Raw genomic sequence first — 24,721 nt, 5'->3', positions numbered from 1 at the left:
TTCAGCTGCAGGTGGTTCTCCTCACACCACTTGACAAAATTGCCGACCAGGTCCCTATACTCATCCTCCCTTCCACCCTCTACACGTCCCAAAATGGCCGTGTCATCTGAGAATTTCTGCAGATGACACGACTCAGTGCGGTACTTAAAATCTGTGGTGTAGGTGGTGAAGAGGAAGGGCGACAGCACGGTTCTCTGGGGGGCGCCGATGTTACTGATCAGAGGGTCAGACACACAGTTTCGTAATCTCACATACTGCGGCCTGCCCGTCAAGAAGGTAATTTACCCATGTGACGAGAGGAGAATCCACCCGCATGTTCTCCAGTTTGGCCTTCAGCAGCTCGGGCTGGATTGTGTTAAAGGCGCTGGAGAAGTCAAAGAACATGACGCGGACATCTGTGTTGGGTCTATCCAGGGAGGAGTAGGCTTCCTGCAGCAGGTAGATGAGTGCATCATCAAACCCAACATGTTGCGCTGTGGATACACACTGTAATAAGATACTATAAGATAATAAATAAAAAAACACACTAAAAACACGACAAAAACCTAGTAAAAAGTACAAAGTACCGGGAGCTGCTACGATAGGCTGCCACTAGCACGGCGCCATCTTGAAAAAAAAAAATGTATTTGTATGTGTATTTAGGGTAAAAACCATAGTTTACATCCAACAACGGTTCTGTTGAAAAGACGAACAATCATCAGTTACTGTCTGCACTCACTGAAAGTTTCTTCATTCTTCTTACGTTTCCACATCCACAGTCACACTGAAATGGTGGCATTGTATGCTTCTGTAAACCAATATCATTGTTTCTGAACCGCTGCAACCGGTTCTCATTCCCAACACGTCACATATCGACATTTGACGCGCTACATGATTAACAATGGGATAAACTATTAATGTTACTGAAGTTTAGGTATCAAAACTACTTAGTTAGGATTAGAAAAGGATCATGGTTTGGGTTTAAATAAATTTGTCTGTTATGTAATTAGGTTTCACTTTTACATGGAATGGCACACGAACCGCAGACTCCTGGGTGAAAGTCTGATGTGTTTGACCCGACCACCCACCCTCAAGTCCTCCCTAAGTGGAGTTTGAGGTTTGTTATACAACGTCATTTGAAATTTTTGCTATACCTGTAATAATAACGTCTATAAATTTACATCAGAGTTAGTTAAAAGCCTTGTATGTACGAACGTAAAACAAAGACAAAGCCCCTCCTCTCAAAAAAGTGTTTTCTTCTGTTTGTGTCTCTAAAAGGTTGCACCCTATATGTATGCTGCACAACCACACACTCTGGCTAGTGTGGACACCATCAGAGGGCTTAGCGCAAGTCCACACAGATGCTTTACTGGCACATCTGGTTGCACATGGGTTACACCTGAATGCAGAGCTGCCAGGTGCCGACAAGGTCAGTAGTGTATATAGGTTTAATTCAGAATTCTGTCACCATGACGACATGCCTTACACAGAAGAGGGACAGGCAATCAAGGAGAGTGTCACGCACAGCATTTCAAGCAGGTGCTGCAGTGTCAGAGAATGTTGGGCCTCTTTCCGGCTGCCGCCCAGGTGGTGCCTTTAGGATTGCTGCACAAATGTCCTCTCAATTATGATTTGATCACCAAGAGATCCACCTGCTCAGGGACAAGTGGAAATCACTTACCTTGCCTCGCATGTGCCTCCAAGTCCTCCTTTGGTTGACACGGTTTGGGACAGAGACAGAGTGGTTCATCTGCTACCAAACCTGGCTTTTCAGCCTAAGGTTTTGAAGACAGAGGTGTTTTCTCCAGGCCTCTGGTACTGGAGTCTGTCCATCCTCTGCCTCACCTCTCTGTAGAGGCTGAGAAGCTCCACAGCCTGTGCCCTGTCAGGACTCTCCGGTCATACGTTGACCGGACTATGGTGCTTCACTCTTCTGATAGGCTCTTCGTCTCATATGGTGGTGCCACACTGGGCAGGCCTGTGTCAAAACAATGTCTGGCACATTGGATAGTGGATCGGATTTCCCTAGCTAACATGCATGTGGGAGCAGATTCTCCTTCAGGGCTTTTTGCTCACACAATGAGGGCAATGACCACTTCATGGGCGCTTTTTCGAGGCACACCATTGGAGGATGTGTGTAGTGCAACGAGCTGGGCTTCCTCGTCTATTTTCACCAGGTTTTATAGACTGAACCTGTCGTCTTCTGCTGTCACCTCATCAGTTCTTGGAGTCACAGATGCTGCTGCAGATGCAGATGTCTAAGTTTTACATTTCTTTGAGCAGTTCTTTTGTTGAATGCTCCAGGATGTTTGTTTCAGATTGGCACCTTTGTTTTTTGTTTTACTGGAAAAATGTTTCGTCCACATGACTGCTGAAATGAAATAAAACAAATGCTTACGTATGGAAGGATGGTACTACTTTCCTCCCCAGTCTGTAGAAAACAGGAAGCGTGTGTGGGTGCTCAGCATACATATAGGGTTGGGCTACGCACACATGCTATTAATTTGGGATAATGCTTCTAATTTGAGGGTAAATGTCACATGCTTACAGATTTACTTTCATTCATAAAACCCTGTTTACAAACATGAACATTTGTTTTACCATACTATAAAACGTGTCTGAGTGGGACTTATAAAGAATATGTAAATATCAATTTTTCTGAATGAATGAATGAATTGTCTTTATTGTCATTGTACCAGTACAACACAATTTACAGTACAATCCCTTTAAGTGCAGAAATGAACATTAAAAGCATAAAAAAGAATGGGCTAGACCTCTAAAAGTCATAATTAAAAACTTCAAGCTTACACACCAACACGCATGCACACACACGCGCACACACATACACACACACACACACACACACACACACACGTAGCAGCTTAAGGAGACAAAACAAAAAACAGTAGATTGCAGAGATCCTGAGCAAAGATAGGCAAATATTGCAGACATTGAACATCTGTGGTTTGCAGAAAAGTACAATGCCAACATTTATTCTGGCATCATGGCAGAAATAACTCATTCTCGTCACAGTCTGTCACTGGCCCCTCCTTCTGCCTGCCTGCCACTCCCCCCTTATCAGCTCAACTCTCCTCCTCCTGTTGCACCCTGGTGCCTCTGATCACCAATGAACCCAGTATATAGACTATCCTCACCATTCACTCTATGCAAGATTGTTCTCAGCTCTCATGCAAGACTTTCCTGCTCCAGTTCTACTCCAGATCTGACAGGGGTCCCAGCTGAGTACCATGACTTTGGTAAGGTTTTTGGCAAAGCTAATGTTATCTCCCTTCCACCTCATCGGCCCTATGACTGCACCATAGACACCTCGCCTTGTTCAGCTCCTCCTAGGGGTCAACTTTACTCCACGTCGGCCCCCGAGAGAGACGCCATGGAAAAATACATAAACGATTCCTTGGCTGCTGGTATCATCCATCCCTCCTTGTCTCCTGCTGGGGCTGGGTTCTTCTTCGTGAAGAAGAAGGACAAATCTCTGCTTCCCTGTATCGTTTACTGGGAACTCCATGACATCTTGTAGAATCGCTACCCCCTTCCACTCATCTCCTCAGCCTCTGCACTCCTGTAGGGGGCCACAATCTTTTCTAAGTTGGATCTACGTAACACCTACCAATTGGTCCGCATCAGAGAGGGAGAAGCCAATGACATTCTCAGACATGTTAAACAAGCATGTGTTTGTCTACCTTGATGACATCTTCATCTTTTCACAGAGCAAAGAGGACCACATGTACACATCCAGGTGGATCTGCATTGGCTCCCAGAAAACTCACTCTTGAGTTGCTGAGAAGTGTGAGTTTCACTCCCTGTCAGTCTCCTGCCTAGGATACATCATTGGTCAAGAAAGCATCAAGATGGACCCTGCCAAGGTATCTGCTGTTGCCACCTGGCTTGCTCCTTACACCTGCAAGCAGCTCCAAAGTTTCCTGTGGTTCGCCAACTTTTAGCGCCAAGCCGAAGTTCCACTGCTGAGAGGAATTGCAATATTCTGATTACGATATTCCGATATCAGTCTTGGAGAACCAGTCAGGACCCGTCGCTTGTCCACCTGACCATCTGTTTGTTGTTGCTGCCCTGCAGTCTGATGTCCTTCAGTGGGCCCACATCTCTTGAATCACCTGTCATCCTGGCATCCAGAGGAACAAGGAGATGGCGCAACATAGGTTCTGGTGGGCATCGCTGGGGGGGGATTCTCAAGAGTTTGTCAACGCCTGTCCCATCTGTAACCAGCACAAGGTCTCTCACAAAGCTCCAGCGGGTCATCTGCTTCTGCTTCTCGTCCAGTGGTCATAGCACCATCAAGACCGTAGATAGATAGATAGATAGAATAGATTAAGCAAGATGGCTCACTTTGTGCCCCTACCCAAGCTTCCGTAGGAGACGCTTGGGTAGGGTAGTCAAGCTCATGTTGTTCCACGTCTTCCGGCTCCATGGTCTTCCCAACGTTGCGGTCTTCGACAGTATATAGACTCTCCTCACCATTCACTCTCTCCTAGATTGTTCTTAGCTCTCATACAAGACTCTCCTGCGATATCTGGACTGCCTACACGGTTTCTACCCTGCCTGCCCCTGACCATCCTGTCCTGTCGTCTTCCTGGTAATCACCTCCACTTTCTGGACCCAACCACGATCTTTGTCTAGTCCCTCCTGATTTCCGTCTGCCTCTCTCCTGAGCTGTTTGAGTCCCTGCAACGGCTCCTCGACTCCCTGCACGACCTCGACTCTCCTTTCGACCCCCCGTTATTGAATAAAGTTCATTACCAACTGAACCTGCGCGATTGTGGGCTGCTATTGGCTCCTCAGTATTACCCATTGCAATTCTTCCCACAATTAAATTGAAGTTTGACTCACCATTTGAAACTGTGACATCAAAGTCTGAGTATGATTCTGGAACCAAGGTTTTTTCCAAACCACACCTGTACCGTCCTGAGTCAGACTTGGTCAAATTTGTGATCTTCACAGTGAGAAATCCTCTAAAGGAATCATTTATGTATTCAATGCTGTATCTGCCTCTCTGAGCACTGACATCATCTGTTTTAATGAGAATATCTTCTGCTGCACATTCATCCTTACAGAAGAACTTCCTGTTCCCAACAAGAGGCGGGTAGCACTGAATTGAACCAGTTCTTCTTTCAGCTGCTGTAAAAATGACAACTTTTTCAGTGTTTCCACCACACAGTGCTGTTGAAGAGAGGACACTGATGGTCAGTTCTTCCTGTGTTGTAAACTGTAAAACAGACTGCAGGTTAATGAGAGCTAATCATCAATTCACAGAGACGAAGAGACGATGCAGAGGCAGTCATTAAAGTGTAACTCTTGCGAAATTGGACCCCACACCTTTTTGGGTTATCACCTATTAACAGAGAATACCTGGACAGTCGCTAGCAGCCAGACATGGCTAAAACTGAGTAGCTTGGGGCGGTGCGCTGAACCATCCAAAATGGCCTTTTTTTAACCACTAATACTGCTCAAAATAGCACCAAACCTCTGCATTAGCATGAGAAGAGTCCCTACACATAACATATGTTTTACAATGCTACAAGCCTTAGCAGACAGCTCTGTTCATATTGAGAGACGTCCATACAAGTCAATTACCGAGTTCAGTTTTATTGAACCTCAATAGAACTTAACTCCAGTACATTTGGTAATCGACCTCTATGGACTGCCTCTCAGTATAAACAGAGCCGGCTGCTAAGGCTTGTAGCATTGTAAAACAGTATTTTTTTAATAAACTCCAGGTTCTAACTATCTTGTTGGTGCTTTGTTTTATGTGTAGGAACAGTTATCATGCTACTGCAGCTGTTTTGTGCTATTTTGAGCATTATTAGTGGTTAGACACGTTCGGCTGGAGCTACTTAGTGCCAGTGATTTCTCTGTAAATAGGTGATTATGCTAAAAAAAACTGCGGTCCAATTTCGCCGGAGTTACACTTTTAGTATCTCTTTGTTGTCATTTTTTGTCTGTGGTCAGTTTGTGTCTCTTTGTGGTCATTAAGTTTCTCTTTGTTGTCATTTAATGTGACTGTGGTCATTTTGTGTCTAGTTGTTGTCATTTTTGTCCCTGTGGTCATTTTTGTTTCTTTGTGGTCATTAAGTATCTCTTTGTTGTCATTATCTGTCTATTTATGGTCATTTTGTGTCTCTTTGTGGTCACTTTCTGTCTCTTTGTGGTCATTTTGTGTCTCCTTGAGGCCATTTTGTGTAACTGTGGCCATTTTGTGTCTCTTTGTGGTCATTTTGTGTCCGTGGTCAGTTTGTGTCTTTTAGTAGTCATTACGTGTCTCTTTGTTGTCATTGTCTGTCTCTTTGAATTCATTTTGTCTCTTTGTCGATATAAAGTGTCTCTTTGTCTTTATTTTGATCATCACTTTCTGACCACAGCAGAAATCTTATGTTCCAAATGTCTTTTTTACTTTTTCACTTCACATTTTTTTCAGTAGTTTCACACAAGGTTCACACCCTTTAACACTCAGTTAACACAGGTCTCATAGACACACTATGACACAACTATGTTGGATTAACTGTGTTACACAAAATCTATTCACAACTGGTAGAAGTTACTATCATAATTATGAATCTCTAAATCACCTGTGTAAAAATCTTCAGTCAGCAATCATCCAGGAACGAATGAACCAGATGTGAAGTTCTGTGTTTCAACTCTCTTATTTAGTTTTGTAGATATTTCTACGCATACGTTTTCTTTGGTTGCTTGTTTGTTGCTTTTATGTTTATTCTTAATTATCAGTACTCAGCCCTTCTGAGTTTGAAAATGATCCATGATTTCAAATCTGGTATATGGCTAAAAAAAATGACATGGAAAGATCTTCAATAAAGTAGTACAATTAAAAAAAAGGTTTCTGAGTAGCATTTTTAAATTCACGTGGAATTCTTTATTGTTTCTTTTGATGTAGAAAGGATGAAGTACAAAAGTTGAACTATAATGATTACATCTGTCTAGTCTAAGTGCTTACATGGAGGTCTTATTAAACTTTCTGAGAAAATCCCTCTTTTTTCCAGTATTTCAACAGGGCGTTGTAAAGAAGTACTGTACATGTACAGAGTGCAGCAGGGTTTTCTTTCTCATCTTTGGAGAAAAGAATACAGCCCATCCTGTGATATGCTTTATAACCTTTTCTGGTAGGATCAACAAACACAGGCATTGAGATTAAAACTTAGGTTGAACCGGTTCATTTGATAGCTGCATTTTGTATTTTGTTCTCCACTGTGTAATGATTGATTAATTGATGAGGTTGTGTTGTGTTGTTTGATGGGAACATTTTTTTTTGTTGCATGTGTTAAATGTTAAAGAAGCCAAATTTTTGTAACAAATGTGTTTGAGCAAATGAGGAAAAGTGGAAGTCAGTGTCGAAACGCTTCATTAGAAACTTGTGACAGGATACATCAGAGACGTGAATAAGAATATAGCAAGTGAAAAACATATGTCATTGAACATTTGGACAAGTGAACACCAAAGACAGTTTGTCCTCACCTGAGAAGAAGCAGAGGAACAGAAAATGACTGGTATTCATCCTGGCTGTAATCCTGATGGACAACTGTGTCTTTCTGTGTGATCACTCAGAAAACTGGAGCTGTTTTACATTTCCTTCCTGTTTATCCCACACCCACACTGTGATGATGATGAAAGGGTGTATAAGTATAGATATGTGGTCACTGAGTGTCTTTATGTTCATTTATGTCTCTTTGTCCCCATTAAGTGTCTCTGTGTGGTCATTAAGGGTCTCTTTGAAGCCTGTATGTGTCTATTTTAGAGCCGCATGATTATGGAAAAAAATGTGACATGGTTACTCATTGACTTTGGAAACTTCATGCATTTACTGAATTTTTTTTTTTTTTAAGTGTTTTTTTAAACTGAAAAGTAGACTTTTTTAAACAGAGATGAATGATAAAATAAAAAATAAAAAGTATTTACTTTTAAATAAATAATTCAAAACAATAAATAAAAACAAAAAAGTTATATATTATATTACATTTATACATAATACATTGTAGCACGCTGCCACAACCTGGACACATAAACAAAAATATTTATCCTTTGTATTTAGCGTATTCTAGTCAGTAACTCGGTGCACCAGAATAGGGCTAAGTAACCAATCTCAATTATCAAAGCCAAAATCATAACAGTCATACACTGGTGACTGTCCACAGCCTATTATGGCTTCCTGTTGTCTTTGCAGACGTTTGAGTGAGAACTGGTCAAATGTGCATTCAGCAGATAACACCAAATTGGCGATTCAAAGGCCATTATTTCACTGTATGATTTAAGAGGAGACCAGTTTCCTGCAGGTTCACACTGTCAGCCAGAAGTTAAACAATTGTTGAATGCTAAAAAAATAACATTCCCCAGCAGAGCAGACATCTAGGTGTTTTTATTGCCAAGGATTTTCCAGAGATTCTCTATGGGGTTTAGATCTGGACTCTGGACATTTCATTGTTTCAATATTCTTAGCTTCAGTGAACTGCTTCACCTGTTTTGCAGTTAGCAGGGGGCATTGTCTTGCATGAAAATTGAAGGTATTGCATGTTGCTGAAGGAGGTTCACATAAACATTTGCCTTCACCCTGCCATGTAGCTGTACAAGGGATGGGAAACATTATGTTAGGCGTCAGACTGGGAATGACTGAATCCAGGGAGTCTGAAGAAGTCAGTTAAATTTGGAGGAGTAAGTGTCAGAGTCCAGACCTAAACCTCATAGAGAATATCTGGAAAATCCTTGGTGACAAAGTAATGTCAAAGAAACCCACTCCAGTTAGTGAACTGTGTTAGAGCCTGAGTCAGAATGGACGCAGATCAAAGCAGAGCAGAGTGAGAAACTAGTGATGTCCTGTGGGTGCAGATGTGCTGAAGTCATTCAAAGCTGTGGCCTCACACTTCCTGTTCATTTTTGAATCCTACAGAACAAAACATTGTTGAAATCTTCTCTTCTGACACAATGAACACTGTTCTCTAATTTTTGATCACTGTTTTTTCACAAAATAAAGGTTTTTGTTGTGCCTTGGTTATTAGGCAAGGCAAGGCAAGTTTATTTGAATAGCCCTTCAAAGAGCTTCACATAAAACATTAAAAGCATTGGGAGAAATAACACATAGAACATATTCATTTAAAACATATAAAAGGTCAATTAAAACATTAAAAACATATTTAAAACGCATAAAAGGTCATTTTTAAAACGTAAAAGATGGTCACAGTTACAGAAGTTACAGTGCAGTTTACTGAAAAGCAGCGGCAAATAGAAAAGTCTTCAGTCTTGATTTAAAAGAACTGAGAGTTGCATCAGATCTGCAGTTTTCTGGAAGATTGTTCCAGATTTGTGGAGCATGAAAACTGAATGTTTAGTCCTGACTCTGGGGACACAGAGCAGACCTGTCCCATGTTTAGTCCTGACTCTGGGGACACAGAGCAGACCTGTCCCATGTTTAGTCGTGACTCTGGGGACACAGAGCAGACCTGTCCCATGTTTAGTCCTGACTCTTGGGACACAGAGCAGACCTGTCCCATGTTTAGTCCTGACTCTTGGGACACAGAGCAGACCTGTCCCAAACCAACAGATGTATTTTAAATCAATTATTTGGCAGACAGGAGGCCAGTGTAAAGATCTGAGGACTGGAGTGATATGAACGACTTTTTTGGTCTCAGTGAGGAATGGAGCAGCAGCGTTCTGGATTAACTGCAGCTGTCTGATGGACGTTTTTAGGGAGACCTGTAAAGACCCTGTTACAGTAGTCGAGCCTGCTGAAGATAAATGCATGTTAGTTTTGCAAGTTTTTTTAAGTCCTGCCGACACATAAGTCCTTTAATCCCTCATATTTTCTTAAAGTAAAAAATAATCATAATTTAGAACATTTTGGGCAGACATCTTTCCGACCTATTCTAAAATGTGTGGTGTGAGCATCCCCCCAAACCCAATATGTGCATTTTTTTGGCTTTACTGAGGAAACTCTCTCAAAGGCAAATTTCATGTTGTCATTGCTTTCAACTCTTTGCTCGCTAGACGCCTGACACTTGTCATGTGGAAGGAACAAACACCACCCACATTCAGCAGATGGATTCGAGAAACCATATCATTTTTGAAATTGGAGAAAATCAGAAACACACTGAAAGGTCCCATACTGAGTTTTGAGAGACCCTAGACCCTTTTCTTCACTTACTATGAGAGCATACAAAACCCACAACAACAAAAAGATTAAAAAGATTAGATGGTGCCCCCCCCCTTCTCTTTTATTTATGTTTTTATTTACTCACTTATTTTTGTTGGTTTGTTTGTTTTTCGCTCTGTGTTGTTGTTGCTCTTAAACTTGTATTTTGCAACTACTTATTACTTTCTTTTAATTTATGGGATAAGCTATTGTTGTATTGTTACCTCAAAAAAACTAAACTGTAATCTGGCTGCTGGATGGCATCTATGAAATAAAACAGAGAAAAGAAGATCTGCATATTTAACGGCCTGAAAAACAGCATTTTGCAAAATAACCTGCCGATTAACAGATTATCATAATAATTGGTGATTATATTTCTGTTCATCTATTAGTCAACTTATCATTGCAGCTCTAATAGCAAATCAATTTATAAACATGAAATGTTGTTTTTCTTTCATTTTTCACCCTTTTATGGAAATATTAATGTTATTTTTTGATTGTTTTTAGCACAAAAACCTCTAATTTAATGTGATGAACAAGTGACATAATCAGTTTACTGAACATACTGTATGTACTGAATACAAATATGTAGTTTGTACCTACCTGTAAGGTCCTGGAAAAGCATGGAAATGCACCTTGAAATGCTTGAAAAGTGCTTGATTTTGACTTTGTAAAAGGTGCAGGAACCCTGAGAGTGCAGCAGTCTGGAGACAGAGACATTCCCAGTGATGAACAATAAGGCCAGTAGGTGGCAGCCAGGGCCAATCAACAAAGCATAAACAGAACAAATGTCAGTTCAAATATTCATTCAAACATGTTAAGGTTAAAAATGTAACAATATTTGACTGGCCTTTATTGATAACTCTGGGATTAGACATGTACTTCTATTTTATTTCTTTTATATCTGTGTTCTGGATTGAAACAGTTTTAAGTTGTGTGATTGCTTTTGTATAGAGTAATAAAGAACAGCTTTTGTAGTAAATTCTGTGTAAGACTCAAAATTAATGTGTATTTTGATGCGTAGTACCATGTAAGTAAGTAAGTTATAGGTAAGTTATAATAATGAGATAAATGTAAAAATTTTGAAATAAGAAATAAAATTGAATAATTTTGAAATAAAAACCCAGGGTTATGAAATAAAGTGATAATTATTGAATAGAAAGTCATAATTATTAAATGAAAGGTCATACTTTTTAAATAACAAGTCATGATTATTAAATAAAGTCATATTTTTTAATTAAAAAGTCATAGTTTTTAAATAAAAAGGCCTCATTTTAAAAGAAAAAGTCATCATTTTAAAATAAAAAGATATAATTTTTAAAATAAAAAGCCAAAGTCCTATTTTTAAATAAAAATACATTATTATGAAATAAGTCATAACTTTTAAGTAAATGAGATAGTTCATTATTTAATAAAGAGCCATAGGCCTAATTATTAAATAAAACGTAATAATGATTAAATAAAGTCATAAGTATTAAGTAAAAAGTAAAAAACAAAAAGTTATAATTACCAAATAAAAAGTCAGAATTTTTAAATAAAAATATATCATTTTAAAATAAAAAGCAGAAGTCCTATTTTTAAAATAAAAAGCCAAAGTCCTATTTTTAAATAAAAATACATAATTATGAAATAAGTCATAGCTATTAAATGATTGAGATACATCATTATTTAATTAAGAACCATAGGCCTAATTATTAAATAAAAAGTAATTATTATTAAATAAAGTCATAAGTATTAAGTAAAAAGCAAAAAGAAATAAACAAAAGTTACAATTACTACATAAAGAGTCATAATTTTGAAATGAAATTATAATTATTAAATAAAAAGCAAAAACTCATTATTTTGACACCACATCAAATCAGCTATATTTATATTTACATATAAAAATGCAGCCGAAAGTGCTTTACACTTAAATAAAATAAAACAAACACCCTCATATATACAAAGTTATAATAAAATAAAAATAATATGAGGTATTTCATTATTTAATAAAAGCCATATACCCAATTATTAACAAATAGTCATAATTATGAAATAAAAAGCTATATTTATGAGACTTGGCTTGCGTTAATATTTTATGGAACAATGTTGTAAATTGTTGTAAATTGATTTATCTCAAAACTGTCTCATCATTTTTAAAATGTTTTTTTACTGGTGGCAACTTCCTCTGAAGACAATACTGGGAACTCACTTGCGATGCATTTTAATGAGTTGAAGTCATGTTTGGATGTGCCTGTGACCTCTGACCCTGCAGTCAAATAAAGTGTGAAGGAGAGGAGAGGGGAGTGGAGCTGTGTGTTGTGTTTGGAGGAGGGACTCCATCTTTTAAAGAAGGCACAAGTTCCTGGTTTGTCATTGAAGAAAGAAGAGAGGCAGCGTAAACCCTCGGCATGAACATCTGTCACACTTGGATCTGCTTCTGCTTCCTCCGTGAGTTCATTCACTTTGTGTTTGTGAAAAAGCTTCAAGAAGGGATCTGTTTATACGCAGAAGAACATGTATTTCAATGTACATGAGAGAAATGAGCATATGAGTATTGTTGTTTGTTTAGAAAATACAGTTAATACTTCCTCAAACTCGTTGTTTTAAGGATTGTAGCTAATGAATTTTCATTCTCGATTAATCTGCAGATTATTCTAGCTAGTGTTAAATTGGCGTGAAGGGGACACACTAGAGGTGAATGGGGGAAAAACGAATCGATATCACTATGAAACTTCCCCAGTTGATTTCTAACATTAACACTATTGTTTTTTGTATTACAAGTTTTCTGAAATGCTATGTTTAAAGGTCCTGTGTGTAACATTTTGCATGTATTCATATTGTTTTTATTGTTAGGTAACTTAAAAATTATGAACTAAAAATGATCAGATGGAACTCCAAACGATTTGATATTTTTTGTGTTACACGTTTTCTGAAATGTTGTGTTCAAATATGCAAATGAGGCACTAACTTATGTTAACTGAATTCAGGAGAAATCCACAGACACAAAAAAATGCAAAATAAAAGGTTTTCTTTCCACCAGTTTGAAAAAAGGCATGTTGTAAAAGTTGACTGAGTTAGGATTTTGCCTTAGGTGTCTCCACTAAAGATTTCCCACAGCCCAAGATAACTTATTTCCATATCTTGTTTTTTATTTGAATACAAGCCTCAAACTCCGTTTAGTTTCAGATATGCAAATGTTTTGAAGATTCACTAAAAAATGTATTCAGTCATCAAAATGGTTTTATCGCTTTATCGCAGCTCTACTTTTTTTTCCAAAGGTCACAAAAATTAGAGCGGCAAAGATTAATCAAATATTGATCAGTTGTCAACTATTATAGTAATCTAAGTAATCTGAGTATTTTTTTTATTAAAAAAGTCATAAATGTCTGATTTCAGCTTCTTAAATGTGAATATTTTCTGGTTTCTTTCCTCCCCTGTGACAGTGAACTGAATATATTTGAGTTGTGGACAAAACGGGACATTTGATGACGTCTTCTTGGACTTTGGATAACACTGATCCACTTTTCCATAGACCAAACAACAATTAATAGAGATAATATTGATAATGAAAATAATCATTAGTTGCAACCCTGAACAAAATGCCCTTTTTGTCCAATTGTATAGACCTTTTTTAACAATGTAAACATAAACAGTCTATATGTGTCCAAGTATATTTCTTGTTGCAGTGTATGTGAATGACATCAGCTGACAGGAAGTTAAAAATGCCAAGGCTGTTGCCTAGCAATGGGATTCCGTTGAAAAGGTCTATTACTTCACCCTGACTGTTAGTGGAGTTTGTTGTAGCTTCCCATAATTCAAAATACTTTAAGTGTATGTAGTAGAAAAAAAGATTGAACATCCTTTATCAGAAATAGAAATGTGCGAGTCGCAGCCGAAATAAAGCTAAGAGCATTTTGAAAGAGTGGTGGTTGTTGACGTGCTGGTTACCTAAATCATTAAGTTTAAAAGACAAAGGAGAATGAAATGATTGGTAGAATTAAAATTGATTTATATGACATTGAGTTTCCTATGTGTATGCGTTCAGTCTTTGTCCTGATAAACAGGAGATCATATTGAAAGCAACATTTTACACTTCTACCCTTCAATGCTTTTATATTTGTATTTCATGGCGCTATTATGTATGTTTAGAGATGACTTCACAGAGTAAAGTCTTTCCACTGTGGTAGATACACATTACATGAGTTTCATGTCACAGGAAGCACAAACAATAATGATTGTTCATCTTTTCAACAGCTCTGCAGGATGGTCTCATCAAAGCCCAAATCCCCGTCATTACAGGAATTGAAGAAAAAGATGTTAGAGTTAGATGCCCCTTTTCTTCGTTTGGAAACAGGGGGTTGTTCTGCAAGGACGAATGTAGCCAAGGAAACATTCTCATTAATACAACTGTACCCATAGCTCAGAGTGGAAGATACAGATTTGAATATGAAGAATCAAGTGGAAATGTTTTCGTCAGCATCTCGCAGCTGACCAAGTCTGACTCAGGACGGTACAGATGTGGTTTGCTTGGAATAAGAATTCCATACATCGACTTTGAAATCATGGTTGTAGATGGTGAGTTTCTACTAAAAGTCATGAAAATGTTCCTCTCTTGTCTGACATTTAAGAGATGTCTCCGCATGTGTTGGAACATCTCTAATAAAACCAATATAATTATTTATTTATTATTGTTGTTATTATTATTTAATCTTAACATGAAATATTTAAATATAAATACATTCTTTGGTTTGTTTTTTTCACTTCTGAAAACGGTCAGGGCCCTAAATTGTAAAAGTGTACCAATTTTCACGTTTTTATGAAAAAGTGAACATCATATTCACATATCACCTGGAATATTGATATGCATGGCATTTTAGTCGTTTTTTCCCACCTGCTCACCTGCTGTGTTTACCTGCCAACACAGAGTATCTATAACAATTTTTGTAAAATGTAGAAAAACAGGTCGAAGTGCCATTAAGAAAAGTGTCAACGTTATATTAAATTATGTGCAGATGGTGAGATTATGAATCCTTGAATATTTTATACATTGTTTACTGTTACAGCCACAGACTGGTTGAATGTGAAGCTCCCGGTGTATCTGTGGATCATCATCTTAAGTACAGATAGTAACCTGAGTGTGGATCTTTTCAACAGCGCTGCTGATCGGAGACTCTACTGAAGAAAAAACCCTCTATACAAGAACTGGAGGAAATATCATAGTCGCATGCTCCTTTACTCGCTCTGAAAGAAGGAAGTACCTCTGCAGGGGAGAATGTGAAAAAAAAGATATTCTTATTGAAACAATTGAAAATAGAGCGCAGAGTGACAGATACAGCATCCGATTTGCCAAAGAATCTCAGTCGGAACGAATTCTGTATGTGAGCATCAAACAGCTGATCAAGACTGATTCAGGACGGTACAGGTGTGGTCTCGACAGATCTTTTCTGTTTGCAGATCCCTACTGGGAGTTTAGAATCATTGTCACAAATGGTGAGTTGCCACATGAGAAGAAAAGGATTTGTGTCTCTAAAGAACTAATGTTTTTATTTCCCATTAAACACTTATTAATGTAATTTAAAACCACACAGTAGTATGTCATTACTCTCATCAGGACTTCTTTGTATGTTTGTTTTTGTTGTTCACAGCTCCGACCACTCCTGAACCGAACCTGACTCTACCAACTGATCGCACCAGTTCAGAAGGCTCCACACCTCTAAACACTGCAACAACATCAACCAGAGGTACATCTACACACTGGACTTGATCGATGAAAGTCTATGACTACACCTTCATCCACGTTCATTCCAAACAGCATGCATCAGTTATTGACCAATCACGGGTTGGGGAGGGGTTGGTTCAGTTCTAGTCCAGGTTTTTGAAGGTGGTCCAGGCAACACCTGACAGGAAAACAAAAACCTGACCTAAGAAAACTCACAATGAATAATTCAAATGTATATATTCGTAATTTCTTTGTGGTACAGCATTACATGTTATATTATGTATTGTGTATATTGTTATGAATCTCATTGGAATATTATTAACGTAAAAAAGATTAAACCGAAAGTACCTACATGGCTCAAATCTGTTAGGCCTGGGCAAAGGAGGATTCAAATGCAGTCAGTGTACGATAAATGCAGGCTTTATTCCGTGACCAGGCTTTGGTAATGGCTGGGTGTACACGAGCAGACGATAATACTCTGGCAAATAAACAGGGGAAGACGAGGACTTTACTGTATAAACACATTAGGGAGGATGACACATGGACAAAATCAGGTAATTAGGGAACACAGCAGACCGGTGAAACAGGAGGAAGGACAAGTGACCTGAAACGAGAGGAAGATTACTTATCAAAATAAAACATGAATTTCACAAGACAAAAACCCAAGACAGGACACCTCTCATCGTGATGAGACAAAATCAAAGGGCCTCAAAAAGGTTCACTACATAAAATGCTAGTTAATGTTTATCTTAATCACAAATTTCCTTAAAAGATCAGTTTCCATATGGGAGCTCATGTACGCATCTGACCAGTCCCAGCCTGGTCAGATGCGTACATGAACTGATGAAGCCTCTTGGATGAGAGGTGAAACGTCTTCCTAGACAAATAACCAGTCCAGTTGCTTTTGACTGAAATTGCTTTAAAGATTTCCAAATGGGAGTTCTGCATTGCAGCTATCCACAGAGCTAGTGGGAGTTTAAAGTTGTACTCCTCCAGGTGTTGATGTATTTCATAGTGTGCTGAGTTCCTCTCTATCCCAGAGTGAGTTCAAACAATGGTGGTTCATCATGTGACCCACTAATGAAAACACTTGTTGTCTCTTTGCTGAGTATTCCCATCTGTGTGTCTGTGGAGACATTCCCTCTCTAAATGGAAACACACCACCATGTTAGTGACACTGCTGACAGTGGTTGGTCTGCTGCTGGAGCTCATCACTGCTGGTTATGCTGCGTTCACTGAAATCTGAAATCTGGAACTTCACACTTCTGAGTCAGGCTTGTAGTAAGGACAGAAGTGTAATAGGAACATGTGTGTGTGTGTGTGTGTGTGTGTGTGTGTGTGTGTGTGTGTGTGTGTGTGTGTGTGTGTGTGTGTGTGTGTGTGTGTGTGTGAGTGTGAGTGTGTGTGTGTGCGTGTCTGTGTGTGTGTGTGTGTGTGTGTGTGTGTGTGTGTGTGTGTGTGTGTGTGTGTGTGTGTGTGTGTGTGTGTGTGTGTGTGTGTGTGTGTGTATGGACTTACCGACAGTGGCCTCTAGAAACTATGTATCTCAGATCTGATGGATTATGACTTTAAACCTATCGCTTCTCTATGGGACATCTGTTACAGCTCAAAATGAGCTTCTGCAACAAGGCTAAGCGTTGAGATAGCAGTAGACATGACATAACACACCTCTGACTGTAGAGTATTTTATTTTAAAAATGAATACAAAGGGTGATGATGAGGTTGTGCCATAAACAACCGCATAGAGTGTTTATACTAACGTCCAGCCCTTGGATTTAAGCTTTGTGCTCAGAAAACAGTAGCTTTAGGCCTGACCTCTCTTTTCTTTATTTTTCCAGGCTGAAGACGACTCAGAGAGACTCACCTACTCTGAGGTGAATTTTTCCACCTGGGCCACCGGCTCGTCCAACATCGCCCACCGTCATGGTGACAACGATCATGTTGTCTACGCCGATCCTCGGGTATAAGCAAGCTCTGGTGCCAGCCTCGCTGAAGATGCTCTGCTGTTGTATTCTACTGTTAATAAGCTCTAACGCTGCCACTGACACGCTGACTCTCCCAGAAACAGAAAGTTGGTTTAAATTAAATAACTGTGTAAAAAATTTGAAACATATTCACACAAACATCTGTCTGTGTGAGATGACATTTTCATGTGGTATAAATATGATATGAATATAACCACAAATGTGCTGAGCGTTTTTGACACTGGCTCCCCTTTGGTTTCTTCGGTTTGGGAAAAGATTATGGATTTTAGTCATTTATGTTCAGTAGTTAGTTAACATATGCAAGTTAAAATAAGTCAGTGTTGACTTTTGTTTTCACACAAGACACAAAGAGGGGTCTCCTTGGTGAAACTCCTGTGTTTGGTTTGACCCATCCACCGTCTCAACCTCCCGATGCTGACTTTGTTGCTCTTTATATATTTTATATTTTCTGGTACAGATACTATCAAAAGTTGATATTTTGAAACGTATCGTATCAGAGTATCTACACTTTACATTAAAGTGTGTAAACATGTTCAAGTAGAAACCCAGACAACGTATTGTCTTCGATGAGTTCGTATGATTGAGGTTTTCGTTGCCAGATTGCTGCAATGCAATTTTCTCATGGAGGAATTGTTTGGTAAATCATGAATAAGTCATAGAGTGTGGTCTAGGCCTACTCTCTATATAAAGTATCTTAAGATAAGTCTTGTAAGTCCTGTGTTTTGGGATCCATCCACCACCCCAGCCCTCCTACCTATGTGGATATTAGAGCTTTTATACTTCACCTTATTTTCTTCTTCGCTTCGGATGTAATTTCTACAAAATACTAGTATGATCCTGAAAAATTAGATAATCCAGGTGATATATAGCTATGTCTGTTTCAACAATATTTGGCTTTGAAAATGTGCACACAGGCTGGAATTTCACTGTGTGTCTCTGAGCAACGGAAGCCCACTATCTGCTAATTTATCCACAGAAACACTGCAAGGCTTTTAACCAAACCGTTGGATGAGTGATGAGATCTGTGTGGTCATGTTGTGGCAGCCTGATAAAATATTTTGACTGAACCAATCACCATACTCAAACTTTCTTGTGTGCTGGGAGAGTACCTACTCTACTGAAGTAGGAGCTAAAAACATCCCTCCATACAGCGTTCTAATACACTAGGTTTGTTCTTATTCTTGTTCTTGCGGTAAGGAAATGATAGCAAGGGGCTAAATGCATGTAGCACATTGTCAATACTTTAGAGACACCTCATGTTTTCAGAGGAGATCAATTCTTATTAGTTTGACCCCTGGTTATTTAAGCATCAGGAAATACACACAAAGTACTATCCCATCCTGTGTTTAGCAGAATGCTCAGCTGAACTCAGTGGTTTTGTTACATGAGTTTCATGTTCATGTTCACAGTTAACAGAGTTTTATCTAAAAAATCTCTTGAAATATTGGAATGAATATTTCTGGAACCTTTGTCTCTCTGTCCACATTTGAACATACAGTCTGAGGACTTCCTCCAAAGAAAGAACAGAGAGGTGTGGTTTGAGATGACAAACCTGTCCGTTCCTGTTTCTTAAGAATGCAAAAGGTTTCTTAATTGATGAGTCACATAATGTGATGTTAGATTCTTTCTTATCAAACATTGTATTAAGAGAAACATTCTGTGGTTAAATTATTTTTTGCCAGCTATACAAATAAACAGAGCAGCTAAGTATATCATCACACATAATATTGAGCAACTCTTTAAAAGGAGAAACATGGTGTTAGTGTAAGTTACTTAAAACCATTTTTGGAGTAAATACCTGAATTCCCTCTCAATCGGAAACAAAACTGACCTACATACAACTTCCAAAAACTGCGGGTGGTAGGGGGGAAACTCTGAAAACCATTTATTGACATAATAAGCATCTAACATATGGTATTCAGATGTTTAATATTTACTGAAAAATCCTCAGAGAAGTCTGGAAATTTGAGTCTGGAAAAGTCTGTTATTTTGAAATGGAAAATGTAGAGAAACCCTGTACAATTGTTCTAATCTTTATCTTGGTGTTCATGCACATTCCTCTAAGTCCATACTTGCTGTCTCTTTAATCTGCAATAGCTTCTGGATACAGTCTAGCACCATCACGGTGGCTGTGGCTTGGTGGCAGAGTGGGTCGTCCTCTGTTCGAAAGATTGGTGGTACGATCCCCATCTCCCCCCGGTCCACATGTCGAAGTGTCCTTGAGCAAGACACTGAACCCCAAATTGCTCCCCGTGCTGCGCATGGGTGTGTGAATGTGGTGTGAATGGTTAGATCAGATTAGATGGTATGTATATGTCCACTGCCGTCTGTGTGAATGGGTGAATGTGACAAACACTGTGAAGCGCCTTGAGTAGTCAGATGACTAGAAAGGCGCTATATAAGTACAAGTCCATTTTACCATTTTTTTTTTTTTTACCAAGTCCATCCTATTTTTTGACTGTATGCATTATTTGTGTGGTTTTGAACTCCACCAAAAGTGTGTCTGCGTTTGTAATTAATCTATTGGTTGGTTCATTATCTTCTGCCCTGTTAATGATCGCTCTTTTGTAATATAAAAATAGAGTAAGAAATTGTTTTGTGCGTGTTTCCCCATATTTCCAAACAGTATGTAATGTAAATATTACGAAACTGTACAATATATGTAATGATTGAGCAAACTTCCTGTTGTTACAGGCCCCCCCCCCGATATATATTTTGGGAATTCATTTGATTTTGTGTTGCCCTCAATATTATTCTGTGCTGCTAGTCATAATTTGCAATGTGCTGAGACAAATAAATAATATGCATGCTAATTTATATTTTGAGTTGTAGTGTTATTTTTTAAACTTGATTTATACACCCATATTTATTTATTCATAGACGCCCAGGTGAAACTTAACTGTTCTCATAGTGTCGTTTTAAGAGAAGAAAAAAAAGCTGCAGGTAAATGTAGTGGATAAGAAGAAGGTCTGTCCCTTTTTTAATATTTAGTTAGATTTCCCTGCGCTGCTTTGGGGGTTCAACTGTCTGCAGGCTCATGGGTGTTATGCAGATGCTTTATGAAGTGCTGTCAGATCTGAGCTTATTTCCCAGCACGCAGAGTGACATGCTGTTTAGAGAGGGTCCAGTAGGTGGAGACAATTACACACACACAAAGACACTGACTGGTGTGTGTTCTGTCTTTGCTTCAGTGTGATCATCAGACAATAAACAAGTCAATACTTCTCCGGTAGCTCCCATTAGTTGACTCGTTTTGTCAATAATGAGTGAAAATGCCTGCTGCAGCCAGAGGGAGTTTAAATTCTTTAATGGGATCCCTCAAAGAGACTGCACTGATATTTCATCAGTGCATCATGAGGCAGACTTTGTGAAGAGGAAATCGTTCTTCCCCCTCAGTGAGCAGGTATTGATAGCTCAGTGTTTGTATTGATTAAACACAAAAAAATATGTGTAAATTACATGCAGGGACACAAAGTTTGAGTGCCAAAGTAAAGATTTTGTGTTTTTCATAAACAGCATTGTCTTATAGTATATATATATATATTGCAGCTAGTTTCAAGTCTTCTTCAATAAAGCACGATGTTCATTTAGTCAATGATGGTCCATTTAGAGGCAAACAGACCAGAAAGCAGGGGCTGCTTTAGAGGCGGGGTTACATAGTCACCTGTCAGTCAGGACAGAGGTTTAGAAATGTGTATCCACGGCAACTGTGGACATTCAAACAGAACAGGTGAACTTGTTTTTAGGTGTCGTCTGTGTTAAAGTCTCAGGACTTTGACCGTCTCACAGTGTGTTTTCACTTCAACACACTTCATTGTAGCATTTTGGTCTGAAAATGTCTTGATGAGCGTTCAGTGGTTGTTGCCATGGATGTATGAGGTGGAGGCACGTTCATTCCTAAGAAAGCTGCTCAGTGGGGCCTGAAGCCAAAAAAGTTCAACTTCCTGGTCTAAAAATTCCTTCATGATCGTCACTATACTATAGAGCAGGAGCACTAGAGACTTCCACCGGTTGAGCGGACTACTTCCTGTATAGCGCTCCACTAATTTGAATGTGGACTAAATCATTTAATCCTGTAGACTTTCAAAATATGATTGGATGTGATCCGATTTTCCAGGCTTTGTGATAGAGCTGCACCAATCCATTTTTTTTTATCCAATCAGATACCGATACCTGAGCAGAGCCTATTTGACGATACCTGATACCGACCCTCCTGTTGAATGAATGAAGCATGTCCATGTGAGTGAAGGCATCAGGCTTGACATAAACATTTAGCCTTGTTAAAAAAAGGTAACAAATGAACACAGATATAAATGTACTTCATATTATTTATTAACAAATAACAAAGTGTACATTCGCAGCAAAAAGAAAGAAATAACACTTCCATATAAAGTGCTAACAGATATTTTCAAATGGAATATAAAACCCTAACCAGTTTTGCAAACATAGAATTGAAGTGATTAGATCACTGCAACTGCATCGCTGTGTATGATATTAATAAAAAATAAATTACTTCATCAGAATTCTGGATCTGCCTCATTCTTCTGATATCTGATCCAGCTAATTAGTCACTTTGTGAATCTCAAAAGACATATATCCACTGAACTACAGACTTCTCTTTCACCATGTAAGTCAACAGGTGCCTCTTTATTGACCACTCACACAGACTGAGCTGATCGATCAATGTAGAAACGCTTCATACGTTTAAATTTGGACACCTGGATGGAACTCCAAGTAATGGATGGAATGGATGGAACTCCAAGTAAACTGCTTATCAGTTAAAACTGTTTACAGAGTTTTAAAAAATGAATGCAAGCTTAGTAACCATAGCAACATGACACAAATCTTCCGAGGCCAGTCCATTACTCGCTGTTTGATGTTCATGTTGTTGTCTCTCAGCTGATTGAAATGCATCCGTCAGCTCCGCTGTGCCACATGAAAACCGAAAAGCACCACTTCTGCCCAAAGATAGTGTGTTAAGAAACGTAGACAGTCTGACCAGCCATCAGCTTCTATCTGTTAAAACAGATAAAACCCGAAAAAAGTAGAGAGACTGTTGTTAGTAAGGGTCGCGTTACTTTTTGTACCGGTAGACTGTAGTAGAAGCAAAGGGAAACAAAGTTGTTTTCCTTGTTTTTTTTACTTTTTAATTTATTTATTTTTTCGCAAATAGGCATGAAGGCAAAAGATATTATTTACTAAGTATCTATGGTATAAGTGGGTTAATGCCCTTTTAGGTGTCCAATTATCAGGTATTAATGGATGATGTGTCCGACGCGGCATTAACAGGCATTAATCCATATTTAACCAACATACAGAAAATAAGGCATTTCACAACTTGAACTAAACCCAATACATAAACTAAAAGAAAAACTGGTTATTTCCCACATAAGCGTGTCAAAAAGCAGCGGTTCGAAATCGTACAGCGTTATTGGCTGAGGCTTAAACCCCCATGTGGGCTAAATCACACTCAGGAACTTCCCTGTCCCTCTCTAAATAACAACAAAAGAGAAAATCCAGCCAGAGTGCAGGGATTCTTCTAGTGGCTCATCAGTGAAGATTGAGAGGGAGTAAGGGCGCGCTCACACTGTTCATCCGTACCGTGCCCCAGCACGTTTCACGGCTAAAGTCTAGTTTGTTTGACCAGTGTGAGTGCAACTGTACGCTTGCCAGCCACAACCCGTTTGGGAGAGGTGGGCTTTTGTAAAGCACGTTTTCACATGTACTAGCACGAATGTGCGCACGGGTACGAGCACGAGGCCTACGGCATTCTGACGTCATTTTTTGTGCACCTTTTGGGACATTGAAAAAAGAAGGACGGACCATGCGCAGACATTTAAAACAATGGCGGCAAAAACAAAACAAATCGACGCAACGCGATGACGTCAATCAATGCGTGTGACGTGCTACGGCGTGATGACGTATAGGCAGCAAGAAGCATTCACTGAGGCCCAGGTAGTGTGAGCACAAACAGGCCTAGGCCACGGGGGGAGAGGGAGGGGGGGACAAGTACCCTAAAGCACGAGGTACGGTACGGATGGACAGTGTGAGTGCCCCCTCATTTTGTACTACCGTAGTTCAGACATTGTTTTTAAAGGGTGAAACTACACAATATACCTTTAAGCTTCTTTATGTTGGTAGCGTAAGGAGTTGAATTTAAATGAGGTGTTGTTATTGTGGGTTCAGGTTCGGGGGAGGCATTAGGGGATGAATAAAAGTACTTCAGCAGTGTGTTTGCAGGAGGACAAAGGCAGCAGCAGCGCGCACAGGATTCATAAGCCTAATGGGTCTAATTGCCTTATGGGATTTATCGATGAATAATGAAATAAAACTGTTAACCCTTATACATCTTCTCATTTCCTTTTCTCCATCAGTGCTGCTGCTCTTTTTTTTAACTCTTTGTTCTCGCTCGCTCTTAAAATGACTGAGATGACAAGTCGTCTTTAATCCGTACAAGTTGTGCGAGTGCCACCGTTTCTCACGTTGCTTTGTCTTCCAGTCATAGAGGCTGAGTCACACTTACGGTAAACTGCATCTGTATGGAAAGGGTGTGTGTGTGTGTGTGTGTGTGTGTGTGTGTGTGTGTGTGTGTGTGTGTGTGTGTGTGTGTGTGTGTGTGTGTGTGTGTGTGTGTGTGTGTGTGTGTGTGTGTGTGTGTGTGTGTGTGTGTGTGTGTGTGAGGACCGAGGGTTAAGATGCAGTGATCAATACAGCAGATGAGGATCTTTCTTTCTCCTCTAACATGTCCTTGTCTCACGTCTGGCATTGTCTGGGACATCAAATGCACACACACACACACACACACACACAAACACACACACACACACACACACACACACACACACACACACACACACACACACACACACACACACACACACACACACA

Source organism: Echiichthys vipera, assembly GCF_963691815.1.
Source record: "Echiichthys vipera genome assembly, chromosome: 9".
NCBI classification, from domain to species: Eukaryota; Metazoa; Chordata; class Actinopteri; order Perciformes; family Trachinidae; genus Echiichthys; species Echiichthys vipera.
This window is presented reverse-complemented; position numbering follows the sequence as displayed.